This window comes from Chiloscyllium plagiosum, chromosome 2 (assembly GCF_004010195.1).
Source record: "Chiloscyllium plagiosum isolate BGI_BamShark_2017 chromosome 2, ASM401019v2, whole genome shotgun sequence".
NCBI lineage: Eukaryota > Metazoa > Chordata > Chondrichthyes > Orectolobiformes > Hemiscylliidae > Chiloscyllium > Chiloscyllium plagiosum.
The window spans coordinates 137,111,906-137,127,591 of NC_057711.1; the positions used below are offsets into that span (position 1 = coordinate 137,111,906).

The 15,686-nt window shown below is 42.2% G+C and overlaps 1 protein-coding gene across 3 annotated transcripts in view; it reads left to right on the forward strand.

Moving 5' to 3' along the window:
• Positions 1-665: 665 nt before the first annotated feature.
• cdkn2a/b (cyclin-dependent kinase inhibitor 2A/B (p15, inhibits CDK4)) overlaps positions 666-15,686 on the forward strand; it is a 65,917-nt gene continuing 50,896 nt past the window's right edge. For all 3 annotated transcript variants that reach the window (XM_043718884.1, XM_043718910.1, XM_043718892.1), the window contains exon 1: positions 666-785. The gene's annotated coding sequence lies outside the window, so the exon portion shown is untranslated. The remainder of the gene's footprint in view (positions 786-15,686) is intronic.

Sequence of the window (15,686 nt, forward strand, 5' to 3'; positions counted from 1 at the left end):
CAGACGAATCTGGTGACCTGTCCAGAATGACAAGTTTTGGCTTTATATTCTGTGCGACCGGACTCCAGCTGTTTGGCAGTCCAGGTATACATTACTGCCCTCTTATTGAATTTCCAGTTTATGTTCCAAAATATGAACACATTCGCAAACCAAATCACCCAGTTTGTTCAATTCATATGTCTTGTTTCAAAATTGTGTGTCATGTATATCAATATTGTATTCTGATTTAGGGAGGAGGTGGAGAGAGAGAATAGGAGCCAATCACTTCCTATACGCTTCCCAAATAATGCAGACTCTCACACACAATGCATATAAATAGACTAGATGTAAACAGTCCTTCAGGAATTTCTTTCAAAGTAACTAATTAAATGATGAAAGAAAGGGAACACGGCTTTGTAAGCAGAATTTTGTTCTAATCCAGTCCAGTGTTTACTTGCATCCCAGTCAAATGCTTTTGAATTCTGTTCAGGTAATGTATAAATTTGTTTTCAGACGGTTGGATGTTGCTGTCATTTTTAAACTTTGGTTTATATATTTATGTGAACTGGTTTGCATGCTGTTTGAACTTGGCAAGCGATAATGGATTAATCAGCAAAAAAACGCTTGTTTCCTTTCAATTTGAACTGATCACATGGTTCCAACTGTCATTTCACTGGTTGTGCTGCTGCTGCTGATTCACTGCTGCTGACTGGTGCCCAGTGCAAGCTCTCTCCACTCGTGACTGAATACTTTTTTTTGAAAATTCTCTTGGCGAGAAGCTGAGGTTAAATGACCGAGATGCGAAGGTAGAGATATCAATATTTGAAATGTTGTGATCTTTTCAATGTTCGTACACAGCTGAATAATATTTCTTTTATTATGACTGTGATCACTTATTTCAATCTTATTAATACTGAAAGTGGCAAACGGCTTCCTCTTCCAGCATCTGAAATTTGTGCTGTCACAGAGAACACTAGTAATTTTACTTTGATCAAATAAGGATTTGTGTTTTTCTGAATACATTTCTCAGAAAGGATAACGTGGTTTCTAGCCAAATTCTCTCTGAAGTATTCTTGCATTACTGTATGCAACCACACAGTCCCAATGAGCTGTAACTGGACTAAAGAGCTGTGAGTACCAGCTACAAACAACCTCAAGAAAACATATGTTGTGCAGGCGTTTTAGTTATGTCCAATTGATTTTGATTGAAATGGTTATTGATGAGAGGTGTTAAAGATGGCTGCCAGCTGGTCTTCATTCTTGAAGAGGTCTAGTATCTTTGTGGTAATGATTTGGTGAGGGGCTGCACAATTGAGCATCTATAGAGAGAGAAGACCCAAGGTTCTCTCCACTGATCTATTGCAACACTTTCTGATTTCAGTATTCACAGTTTGTCTTTTTGCTTTACTGTTGATGATTGTCCAGTTGGCAAACCATATTCTCAATCTGGCCATCCTACACACTTTTTATAGTGAAATGGATCTAAAGTGCTCTCTAAGTAAACCAGACAGCAAAATTATTGTTAAGACTTCACAATGCAATTACTGTATTTTGGCCTCATTGTATAACTTCTCTGTCGTGTTGGTTACCATGGCAATATGTCAAAGAAGTTAGCCAGTCTCTGCCAGGAGCCCTTTATCAATTTTCAACTGCTATGAACGCTATGTTTGATTGCCATGGGATGGCAGTTCCTTTGGTTAGCCACAGGTATTGTATTCAGTACTCTGCAGTTATATTGAATTGCTTTTTCCCTAGCCTACAAATTATGCTGAAAACTGATTTAGTGGCATGGCTTTCAAAAAGTTAAATTTCTTTACAGTCTATCAGACTACTACTTTCTTTCTTGGATGACTTGTTTTCCTGGGAGCAAATATTAGGTAAAAGAGGGAGAGCCTTATTAGGTTAGGTGTCTCTTCCTTTTCCATTGTGTGTGTGTGTGTACGCGCCTGCCTGAGATAAGCCACATAATGCAAGTGACAGGAACGTCCAGGCTTTTCTCAATGCAATTGACTGAGCAGTGAACCACTTGAGACATCCAAGGTGCTTTGGGCACTGAGGCTTGGCTCTGGATCATTGCCATGAGGATGAGGGAGAAGCCAAACAAAAGTAAATAATACTTTTTCAGTCATTGAGTCATAGATGTACAACATGGAAACAGACCCTTCGGTCCAACTCGTCCATGCTGACCAGATATCCTAACCTAACCTAGTACCATTTGCCAGCACTTGGCCCATATCCCTCTAAAACCTTCCTATTCATATACCCATCCAGATGCCTTTTAAATGCTGTAAATTAAGTACCAGCCTCCACCACTTCCTCTGGCAGCTCATTCCATACTCACACCACCCTCTGTGTGAAAAAGTTGCCCCTTAGGTCCTTTTTATATCTTTCTCCTCTCACCCTAAACCTATGCCCTCTAGTTCTGGACTCCCTGACCCCAGGGAAAAGACTTTGTCTATTTATCCTATTCATGCCCCTCATAATTCTATAAGGTCACCCCTCAGCCTCCGATGCTCCAGGAGAAAACATCCCCAGCCTATTCAGCCTCTCCCTGTAGCTCAAATCCTCCAACCCTGACAACATTCTTGTAAATCTTTTCTGAACCTTTTCAAGTTGCACAACATCCTTCTGATAGGAAGGAGTCCAGAACTGTACGCAATATTCCAGACCAGGATTTTTGAATGTAGTTGGAACCTGTAGCTCCAGCCTGTAGCTGAACCTGTAGCTGAAATGACAGCCAGACTACTGCGACCACTAGGACTTATAACAGCACACAAACTCAACAGACACTCTCAGACAACAACTCACCAAAACTAAGGACCCGATATCCAGCATGAGTAAAACTAACATAGTGTACAAAATCCCATGCAAGGACTGCACAAAACACTATATAGGACAAACAGGAAGACAGCTAACGATCCGCATCCACGAACATCAACTAGCCACGAAACGACACGACCAGCTATCCCTAGTAGCCACACACGCAGACAACAAGCAACATGAATTTGACTGGGACAACACTACCATTATAGGGCAAGCGAAACAAAAAGCAGCCAGGGAATTCCTAGAAGCATGGCACCCATCCACAAACTCCATCAACAAACAAATAGACCTGGACCCAATATACCGGCCACCACAGCGGACAGCTGAAACTGACAACCGGAAGCAGCAGGGACAGGCCACTATAAATGCCGAAGGAAACACCACAGAAGCGCTTCACAGGAAGCTCCCAAGCACTGAGGATGTCACCTAGACAGGGGACGAAACGTTTGCAACAAAAACTTCCAGCTCGGCGAACAGAACCACAACAACAGCACCTGTAGCTCCAATTAAAACTGTGCACCAAACCTGGATGGCCTACCACATATTCCCCCATTTTGTGCAGGCAATACACCTTAACAGATGGCAGACCCACACCAGGCCTGGATCAGGTAATTCCAATGCTCCTATCCAGCACCAGACTGCAGGAAATAGGTACATTTGCCATTAAATTTCCTGTGCATAGGCAATGAATCAGACAAACATTCACAATAGAAAACGAATGAGTTCTGAGGAAGGTTCACTCGATCTGAAACATTATCTCTAATTTTTCTCCACAGATGCTGCCAAACCTGCTGAGCTTTTCCAGCAACTTCTGATTTTGTTGCATTTGCAATGGAAACTGGATAGTTTCAGTTGCATTTCTAATACTGCAGTCAAAACTGAGCACAGGGATCCAGTTAAGTGTGTTAGCCCTGCTGCTCGTGATCTGGATGGCAGAACCAGTGAAAACAATTTGCCAAAACTATAATTGACATCAAGTCTGCTGAAAGTAAACAAAATGTGCACATTTTGTGTTCCAAGGCAGAGCCTGCACTAGAAAGCCCCATTCACAGGTCAGTGCTATAAGTACATCAAAGCTCCTTGTTCCCTACTGGGGTCTTCATGCCAGTAACAATGGTCATTGGATTAAAATTACTATACAGAACTATTAGCAGAATTTTAATACCCGCCTAATGTTGAGCTTACTTACATAATTAATTTTAAATAATTATTTGCATATGAAACACTTCATATCACTGACCTCTCTCTTGTAAATAATATCTGCTTACACATAAACACTGCATTGAAGTTTGCAGCAGGGCATAATTTCTGGCATTAAATGAAAGGTGAAAGTTAAATATTGATCAATTGAAACATCACTTACTTGGGTTACCCAGTGGCTTCAGATCAGTAGATGCCTGGTATAGAATATTATGGAGTTCATCAAAATCCTATATTTAAATTTAAACCAAAGCACTGTTTGGGATGCCTCAGTGTCGGGGGGGGGGGGGGGAGGTTAAAGGTGAAAGTTTGGCAATAGTTTTTAGTAATCATTGCCTGGTTACCCAAAGTGAGTTGACCACAAAACTTGACTTAGTTTTGATGTTAGCCACAGTCAAATTCAGCACCGACCGGCATTTCCACTGGCCTGGATATTGGATCATGTTTTTTTTCAGGCATAAACCTAATGCAGAGAAATTCAATGCAGTAGATATTTTAACCCAAACTGCTCATAACTCACCTGTGAAGCAGGGTGGGACTTGTACCTCGGCCTTCGAGCTCTAAGGTGGGGACATTACAACTGCGCCACAAGCATTCCAATTTTGATATCCAATGGGTGTTCCTTACCACCATTTCAGAAGCTCCAGACCTGCTGAGAACCTCCAACAATTTGCTTCTTCTGAAGATTGAAAGGGATCGGTGGATATGGGGAGAGAGCCTGAAGGAGGCTCCTACCTTGAATGATCAGCCGTGTTCCTGTTGAATGGTGGGGCTGGGGCGGGGGCGGAGGGCCGAATGGCCTGTTCCTTTTTTTTCCTCCATGTTTCTGGGTGGCACGCTATTATTAGTTAAAGGTTATTTCTCAGGGTACTCCATTGAAGCTGATTTAGTCCCCTTGCTTATCAATGTTCTCAGATGCACCCCAGTCCCAAAGCAGCGCTGCAGACTGACACCATAAAAAAAAACTATTAAAATATCTTGCCTAAATATGGAGCTGCAGATAGGGATGAACTTCTCCTGGCTTCGCATTCCCTCGCAGTACCGAACTCTTGCTGGCCCACTTGCTGATCTTATACTTCAACCACCGCATCCCCAGACTGACTTGATGCCCGGGGGCTGTCTCTCTGCTGGGTGGTGCTTTATGTGTGACAAACGCACTGAGTCCGGAATACATGTACGGATTCACACAGAGCCCTGTCGCAAGTGCAGCTATTACACCTGACCATCTCTCTTCCTCGTCAGCTTCGGGCGCTGCAATTCCTCCTGGGGCCCCTGGGCTGTGTGCCGAAAGCCTGGCACTGCACAAACCGACTTCCAGACCTATTAGATGGTCACTCTCTTTGGAGAGTGCCCGACACCCACGGAAATAAGTCACTGACTTCACAGGAAAACCGGACAGGCGGTGGGTAAACATCCAAATATCCGTGAGCTAGCTCATGTAATACAGTCATTTTCATGATTCTCAAATCAAGATGTGGAATTAATTTAGAGAGAATCATAGAATCCCTACAGGCCATTCAGCCCATCAAATCCACACTGACCGTCTGGACAGTATCCCACCCAGATCCAACTCATCCCTGTATTTCCCATGGTCTATCCACCTAACCTGCACATCTTTGGTGTGTGGGACGAAACCACAGCACCCGGAGGAAAACCCATACACACGGGGAGAACCTGCAAACTCCACACAGACAGTCACCCAAGGCTCTGGCGCTACGAGGCAGCAGCACTGAACACTGAGCCACCCCAGATTAGAATTGTAATCAGAATTCTAATCAGGACCAGTTTTTCATTTAATGTTGTAGGTGGAAAGTCAGTGTAAAGAGAGGAGCTTTTTTTTATTGTCATTCAGAATGTTGCAGTGAAAAAAATGTTCGTGCAAATTTAATACATATGAAACTGATATGCATCAGCACAAACAATCATTGAAGACAGCTTTATATACCTCTCACATTAAAATTGCACATTATTTTGGAAGATCTCTCCGTTAAAGATGTACTGTAGTTGCTTCTTTTGAATCTGCATTGGGCAGGGCACAAAGCAATTAAGTCACCAGCCCCGCAATAAAATGAATCAAAGAACTGTGGACATTGAAGATCTGAAACATAAAACAAAAAGATTGCTGGAGAAACGCAGCAGGTCTGGCAACATCTGTAGAGAGGGAAGTCGAGTGTGTGGTGCTGGAAAAGCTACAGCAGGTCAGACAGCATCCGAAGAGCAGGAGAATCAATGTTTCTGGAAAAAGCCCTGCATCAGGAAACTTCATCAGGAAGCATTTGCAGTGTTTACTTTCTCTTTCTGCAGAGAGAGAAACAGAATTAAGGTTGCAAATCCAACATGACTTCTTCAAAACAAAATTGTTTATTAAATGCATTGATTAGTTTCTTCATTTAAAAAAAATTGAAGACTTTCACACTATTAGTTTCCTAAGTTAATGTTTAAAAAAACCTCCTCAAATGGTTGCAAAAACCAGATTAAAAATTCCTATCCTTTTACTTTGTTCTGGGGATGTCAAGAAAATACAGAAGACGTAAGTAAGAAGCTTTAGTCTTTATTTCAATGGCTAGAAAAGTAACGCCAGTAAATAAAATATTTTGCAGTAACAAAGTGATAAATAATGGATTGTTATCTGCAGTACAAAGTACTTTAAGCAACTGAGTATACATGGGCAAAATAAAGGTGTCAGTGATTAAACTTTCTGAAGGTAAATTTAATTTTGAGTATAGAGTCGCAGGTAAATAGGATAGTGAAGAAGGCATTTGGTATGCTTTCTTTTATTGGTCAGAGTATTGAGTACAGGAGTTGGGAGGTCATGTTGCAGCTGTACAGGACATTGGTTAGGCCACAGTTGGAATATTGCTTCTAATTCTGGTCTCCTTCCAATTGGAAAGATGTTGTGAAACTTGAAAGGGTCCAGAAAAGATTTACAAGGATGTTGCCAGAGTTGGAGGATTTGAGCTATAGAGAGAGGCTGTGGCTGTTTTCCCTGGAGCATCGGAGGCTGAGGGGTGACCTTATAGAGGTTTACAAAATTATGAGGGGCATGGATAGGATAAATAGACAAATCTTTACCCTGGGGTGGGGGAGTCCAGAACTAGATGGCATATGTTTAAGGTGAGAGGGGAAAGATATAAAAGAGACATAAGGGGCAACGTTTTCACACAGAGGGTGGTACGTGTATGGAATGAGCTGCCAGAGGAAGTAGTGGAGACTAATACAATTGCAACATTTAAAAGACATTTGGATAGGTATATGAATAGGAAGGGTTTGGAGGGACATGGACCGGGTGCTGGCAAGTGGGACTAGATTGGGTTGGGATATCTGGGACAGGTTGGACTGAGGGATCTATTTCCATGCTGTACATCTCTATGACTCTATGTATGAAAGGAGCAGTATATGTGTTATACAATGACAGTCTAATCATTATATAGCCACAACCCAATGTTTAAATTAACCCCTATATTTTTATGGTTATGGATTTATTTATTTATTCATTCACTGGATTGGGGCATCGCTGGCTAGGCAACATTTATTGTCCATCCCTAATGCCCAGAGGACAGTTAAGAGTTAACCGCATTGTGTCAATTAGCATGAGCACTGTTATTTTCACTGCAACATTCTAAATGACAATAAAAAAAGCTCCTCTCTTTACACTGACTTTCCATCTACAACATTAAATGAAAGACTGGACCTGATTAGAATTCTGATTACAATTCTAATCTGGGGTGGCTCAGTGTTCAGTGCTGCTGCCTTGTAGCGCCAGAGCCTCGGGTGACTGTCTGTGTGGAGTTTGCAGGTTCTCCCCGTGTGTGTGGGTTTTCCTCCTGGTGCTCTGGTTTCCTCCCACACTCCAAAGATGTGCAGTTTAGGTGGATAGACCATGGAAAGTACAGGGATATTGTCCAGACGGTTAGTTTGGACTTGATGGGCTGAACGGCCTGTTTTGACACTGTCAAGATTCTCTGTGGGTCTGGAGTCACATGCAGGCCAGACCAAGTATGAATGGCAGTTTCCCTCCCTAATGGACATAGTTTTTCCAACAATTATCAATGGATTCATGGTCATTGTTAGACTCCAAATTCCAGATATTTATTGAATTAAAATTCTGCCATCTGCTAGGATTCAAACCTGGATCCCCAGAATATTACCAGGGTCTTTGGATTAAACAGTCCAACAATAATATCACTAGGCCATTACCCACAGAAGAAATAATTCTATATTCAAGTTTCCCCACAAAGGCCTTCAGGTGCCTTTAAAGGGCTCTGGACATCTGCATCCTGGAGCAGCAATGAGTAGAGTTGGAAATTTGGCTCCTTGAGCAGATTGGGTAGAAGTTTAGTCCAGTTGTATAATGTACTACAGGCAGCCTGTGCCTGACCTGGCTCTTGTACTTGCCCCTATTCACATCCCCAAATGAGTTTCATGTGCATCCAGATAGTCCAATGTAATGCCCCCCCACCATGGTTTCTGTCCATGGCTGAACCTGTGGGTGCACAAACTGCTCTGTAAAGTATTAGGATTGAAGAAATATTGATAGACTCAGATGCAGAGGGATGGGAGAAGGCCTAGGCTGGCATTGATCAGTTGAACCAAATGCCTTGTTTTCTGTGCTGTCTACTCCATATGATTTTATGCAATATTAGAAGGAGGAGAGACTTTAAAGGTTGTCATCTGCCTCTTGGTGATGAAAATATTTGCCAGCTTCAGTCCCAAATTCAGCAAAAGCTTGAAGTACCTGGTACAGATCCTCTGAGGAATCCAGCAGAATTGCAGTGTCCTGCAGTCTGTGGGTTTCCTCCCCAATTTGCTTGAATACAGGTTGCAAGCTCTGTATTTTTCCTTGCCTTGTGTAAAATACTCTGGTTTCTTCAACTGATAGAGTGGAATTGAGGGATAATAATTTTATGACCATCAATAATGTACAAATTGTTACTCATCAATATTAGAATTGGCGACAGGCAAATTCAGGCCCAATTTCAGAAAGTTTTCTGAATACGAGTAAAATGTAATTTCTTGAATAAAGGATTTTGGTTTGTATCGTTTTAAAGATTTGATGCCAAATTGGCAAGCTGCATTGATACATTTTATCAAGTTACTGTGCTATACTGATATTTGTATTCCATAGGACTTACCATATCAAAACTGCTAAAGCAATTCAAGCAGTTAATTTTTTTCAATGACATAAATTGAAACAATATATTTTAAGATGACATGGAAGGAGCAGATGTAACTTATTTTATCAGATGAAAAGGAGTCTCGCACAGTTATTCACCATTATAAATTCCAAGACCTTGACAAACTGGCCCTTCAGCTAATTTGGGATTTTCTTGCTTGGCAACTGCTTGAGTGGTACCTTTTCAACATATTTGAGCACTGAAATCTACTTTTGACCATTGTTTTCCCCTCTTTAAACCTTAACCAATCTGGAGGTTCAACTAAATTTAGCAGCTTTATTCTCTTTGCTTGCTCTGATTATCTGTGTCCTTCAAATATTGTTAGTGGATGCAGACACAGTTACAATGCTTAAAAGACACTGAGCTAAGTACATGAATAGGAAAAGTTTGGAGGGATATGGACGAGGAGCAGGCAAATGGAACTAGTTTAATTTAGGATTATGGTTAACACGGACTGATTGGATCAAAAAGTCTGTTTCCGTTCTGCATAACTCTATGATGATGGTATCGTTGACATTTCAGAAAATGCGCCTTGATATTTCCAACTATATTTTTCAGAATTAAACAACCCTGGCTGAATTAAGTGTGGATATTTGATTTTTGTTTTGTATGTTGAGCATCTGCAGCATACAATTTCCCACTCATTTAGAAACACCTTGCTAACACTTGTCAGTCTTAAATGATGGTTGCTATTAACTGACAAAGTGTTTTAACATGCCCAGCAATAAGTAACGTTGCTGATGTGCAGAAACCTAATGTGGAGAAAGCAGCCCTGTAGCCCTGTTAATTACTGAGTCAGGAGTAGGAGAGAGGAATTTCATTTGAGAATGTCTGGGTTTTGACTCTCCAGCAGACATTTTTGTCTCTGGATGTTCCCCAGCCTAAAATTCAACCTGATCGACTGGCTTGGAATTCTGCCATGTCGGTAACAATCTTGAGGAAGTCACAGCCCCAACTGCAGGTGAGGGAGCCTGTTGCTGGGATAGTGATAACATGGAGGTAGGTAAGGACTGTTTGATGTTAAGAACAATAGCCAGAGGCTGTGAAACGGAATCATCAATGCTGGAAGAGGGGATGATGTGATCTCTCTGTCCATGGAGCTGGGGAAGTGGATTGATATTGGTGATCTGTGGTTGTAGGGATCACTGAAGGAAGGAGATATATTTGATGGGAAAAGGGAAAACATTTAAGCTGCAAAAGTCACTTCCTTTTACCACAAATTTACCTTCTTTTGGCTGCATGTGAGGCATGTGGCCTTGTTATAATATTCAAAATGGATAACCCAGCTCCTGGGAGTGAGTTGGCTATATGCCCTCTTTCCTGACTCCATTAAAGGAAAACAGGCTAGGTTTAAGGCAATGGTGTTGAGCCTGGGGGTTATCATTGAACAAAGATTGACAGGACTAGCCACATAAGTACTGTGGCTACTAGAGCAGGTCAGCTGTGGGGAATTCTGCAGAGTGTGGCTCACTTTGTGTCTCTGGAAAGCCTGTCCACATTTACATAGGTCAGGGCTCTGAGTGAATGTTGTCCATTTGCCTGGATGACTGCAGCTCCAACAATACACAACAAGCTTAACACCATCCCGGAAAAAGTGGCTCACTTGTTTGGCACCACACTCACAGATATTCAGCCTCTCCAACACCAATATCCAGTAGCATCAGTATTTACCTACGACACAACGCACTGTGGGAACTCACCAAAGTTCCTTAGTTCACACCTTCCAAACCCGTGGCCACTACCATGTTGAAGGACGTGGGAGCCAGATGCACGGGAACATCATCACCTACAAGTTACTCTCCAAACCACTCAACACTCACACATGAAAATATATATCTGTTTCCCTTCACTGTCGCTAGGTCAAAATCCTGGAACTCACTTCCTAACAGCACTGTGGGTGTCCCTACACCAACTGAACGACAATGGTTCAAGAAGGCAACTCACCACCACCTTCCCAAAGTCAGTTTGGAATGGGCAACTTAAGTTGACTCAGCTAGCAAAGCCCATACCCCGTGAATTAATTTTTCAAAATCCCACATAGGTACCCTTCAATCCAACTCATCCATGGTGACAAATTTCCCATACTAAACTAGTCCCACTTGCCTGCATTTGATCCATATCCCTCCAAACCTTTCTTATTCATGTACCTCTCCAAATATCTTTTAAATGTTGTAACTGTACCTACATCTACCAGTTCCTCTGGCAGTTCATTTCACATACGAACCACTCTCTATGTGAAAATGTTGCCTCTCAGGTTCCTTTTGAATCTTCCTCTACTCATCTTAAAAATTGGCCCCTATTTTAGAACTTGCTCATCGTAGAAAAATACCTTTGCTATTCCCCTTATCTATGCTCCTTTTGATTTTATAAATCTCTTTAAGGTCATCCCTCAAACTCCAAAACAGCAGTGAAAAAGGTCCCAACCTATGCAGTCTCTTCCTAAAACACAAATCCTCCAGCAATGCCCACTGACAGTAAAAACAAGTCTGCAAATCTTCAACATTGAGAAATTGAGTTACCAAGGACGTATTCAGTGCCTTCTTAGATCTGGTCTGAGAAGCAAGCCTCCAAGTATTGGGTCCAGACTAATTTCCTGCCATGGAGATTTCTCCCCCTCCCACCCCTCTATCGCAGACTCCAATGACACCCACTTGCCCATCAAACAGTAACCACACCTCAGCTTTCTGAGTAAATTAACATCAAATGCTACACTGCATCCCAACTTGTTTTATTTGTTTGTAGAATGTAAAGTAATGCTTAAACAAGCATTTATTGCCCATCTTCAATTGCCCTTAAGTAAGTGGTAGTGATCTGTCTTCTTAGAGACACAGAGTCATAGAAGTAGACAGCAGGGAAACAAACCCTTCGGTCAACTCATCGGCACCAATCAGACATTCCAATCTGACCTTGTTTGGCCTGTATCCCTCTTAACCCATCCAGATGCCTTTTAAGTGTTATAATTGTACCGCCATCACCACTTCCTCTGGCAGCTCATTCTATACACCCGCTACCCTCTGTGTAAAAAATGTTATCCTTTAGGTCCTTTTTATATCTTTCCCCTCACACCTTAAACCTATGCTTTCTGGTTTTGGACTCCCTCATACTGAGAAAAAGACCTTGGCTATTTACCCTATCACGTCCCTCATGATATTATAAACGTCTATAAGGTCACCCCTCAGCCTCAAGAGAAATTAGCACCAGCCCATTCAACCTCTCCTGGTAGCACATACCCTCAATTCCTGGCAACATCCTTGTAAATTTTTTATGTACACTCTCAAGTTTAACGTATTTCCTATAGAAGGGTGACCAGAATTGTTCTGCTTTAGTTCTGGCACATCTTTCCTCCACTCCTAGCTTTTCTTTCCCTCTTCTCAGCAATCTTCAGCTCTCCAAGTCTTGTGGCTGTTTCAGGCCTCAGACAGACCTGTGATGGGAAGTACTTGGGTGGTCACCCAACTCTCACCCAGTGGGTTCTCTCCAGATCCTGACACTGGTGTCTGTCCCCCTCTTCCAGCAGTTTCATAATCAGTGCTGAAGTCTGTTGGGAGTGTTGGTATACACACAATACAGAATAGGAAGGGATTCCCAGGATCTTGAGCCAGAAGAAGTGATGGAACAATTTAGATTAGATTAGATTTCCTACAGCATGGAAACAGGCCCTTCAGCCCAACAAGTCCACACCGACCCTCCGAAGAGTAACCCTTCCCGACCCATTCCCCTACATTTACTCCTGACTAATCCACCTAACACTACGGGCAATTTAGAATGGCCACTTCACCTAACCTGCACATTTTTGGACTGTGGGAGGAAACCAGAGCACCCGGAGGAAACCCACGCAGACACGGGGAGAACGTGCAAACTCCAATGATATAGTCCCAAGTGAGAATGGTGTCTGGCTTGGAGAGGAAGTTGCAGGTGGTGCCATTCTGAACTGAACCAGAGAAGCAGTAACTTGTAATAAAGGAAGTTCTCACCCTGGTTTGTTCTTGGGACCATCTCCTTAACTCATGGGTCTTTCAGGGACAGGTTCGGAACCTCACATCAGGAAGGACACACTGCAGCCTTGGCTGAAGAAACCTTTCCAAGACCCATGATTAGAAACTGAATTCAGATACAACAAAGCTGATGAATGTACAAGGTAATGATGAAAGAATAATTATTAACTGAGACAACACTTTAAATAGCTGCATGAACCAGAAGCAATGTTGGAATACAGCTATGCCAGAATCATCCGAAATCATGTTTCTGGTTACCTGCTCCGTTGCCAGATTTAATTTGAAGAGGCCTAACATAGATTGTGGGGGGGAAGGAGGTTGTGCAGAGGATCTACAGTGATCCCCACAGAATAACATTCATAATCTCTCTGAGGATGCCAGTGTAGATAAGACATTTGCAATTAGTGAAAATAGCCCACCACAAAGTTACAGAAAAAACATTAAATTAAGTGCCCAGCTCACTCAGTCCACAAATAAGTATTGTGCATTTGTACATGCTGCAGTGACCTACTCCCTATTATGAATTTGTCCTGTGCTTCACCTTGGCAGCCTATTTTTCCGAGTTTCAGCCAGTTTACTCTGCATCAACATGATCCAATGCTAAAAGATGTTGAAATAGAATATTAACATTTTTTCTTTCTGTTGATCGTAAATTTTTATTTCGTAATTCTCTCACCAAGGATTCCCTTTAATGAAATTGCCAACCCTTGCTTTAGTAATTTCTGGACACTGAGTAATAGTGAATTTAATGGTTGACTTTGAAGTTTTGAAATTCACATAATAAATCAGAGCTGTGACTCATTATGGAGTAGAAATATCTACAATATCTGCATCCGCAGCGATCTAGTACCTATCAAGCAAATGTGTGACATACTATACTCAATCATTCTTTGATTCTCGAAACTTTTCAATTGACCTTGTGAAGAATGAAAGATCTATGACAGAAAAGTAGGAAAAGCAGATCTGGGGTGTTCTATATTGTAGTTCTCACTTGTCCAGTGCAAGAGATAAGTGCACTGAGACAGGTGAGGAGAGCTGGCTGTAGATAGAGAATAACCAGGCAACACAAAGCAGTGGTGGGGGCAGGGGGTGAATGGACTCTTAAAAGGTTTAGATTAGCTTGTTCCCTTATGCAGGGAATAACATGTGGGATACATTGAGCAATCAGAGAGGATTAGTCTCCCTCCAATCCCCTTCCCATATCACGCAAAAGTCGATTGGCATCAGGCTTTTCAGGTTCAGGGAGCAACTGGGCCTGGGGATGGTTCTGTCATGACATGAGTGATCCTGGCTTTATGGTAATGAGGTACTCCCCGTGGACCCTCTTTCTGTGTCGTATCTCTAAAGTGAAACCCCAGCAAAGTTAATGTGTGTTTTATCACAGAGTCATGCCCTATATAAGGGCTGAGATTGTTCTCTGTTGAAATTTCCTGGCCAAAAGTTTTGTAAATTTTTTGTGATTACATCATCTCAAGGAGGCTTCCAGCGGACTGGAATGTAGCATCACCCAATGAGTCATCCTTTTGGATCTTTGATCTAATGGAAAGTATTTCGGGGAAGATTTATTCAAATGTTGGATTTCAAATGAAAGCGCATTCACAGATTTTAAAAACATAATAGAGCATCAGCTAAAAAATTAATGAACTCGGAATCAAATTTGTTGCATCAGAAATTGAAAATGCTCACCAATTTGTTAACAATTTTCACATTGTGTTGGAAAGTCCCTTGTCCTATCCACATGTCAGAGATTGCACTCAGAGGGATACAAAGGCAGTGCAGGAACGCAAAACAACAGGCAGGTGGAGAATAGTCCTTTACTACCTCTGGCACAAGAGTTCCAGGCCACCCACACATTGGCCAGACACTAGGATAATCTGCATTGCATCACTGGAAACTGAAATATGCAAATGAATTTTGCCACTTAGATTTTTAAACAAGTTGCTACAAGCTCCAGGCCTTCATTCAGACACAGAGAATGCTGAAGCATTGATGTAAGCTTAGTCAGGTTAATCAAGGTTTGGAGAAGAGTAACATTCACTATTTAGTGTAAATGTGTGAAGATTGGTTGTACTGATTGAATCAACTGAATCTGATCATAACTGTTCCAATTCTATTCATTTGCTCTCATCCCCTTTTATTTTTGCCTTGACACAATAAAGTACAAAAAAACTGCCTACCGAATGATTAAGGGGCAACTACGGAGGACACAAAGAATTCCTATTTCCTCCAAACGAAAGGAGTAGCCACGGGCACCGGCATGGGCCCCAGCTATGCCTGCCTCTTCGTAGGGTATGTGGAACAGTCCATCTTCGCAACTACACTGGCCCCATCCCCCACCTTTTCCTCTGCTACATCGATGACTGTATCGGCGCCGCCTCGTGCTCCCACGAGGAGGTTGAACAGTTCATCCACTTCACCAACACCTTCCACCCCGACCTCAAATTCACCTGGACAGTCTCAGATCCCTCCCTCCCCTTCCTCGACCTTTCTATTTCTATCGCAGGCGACCGAATCA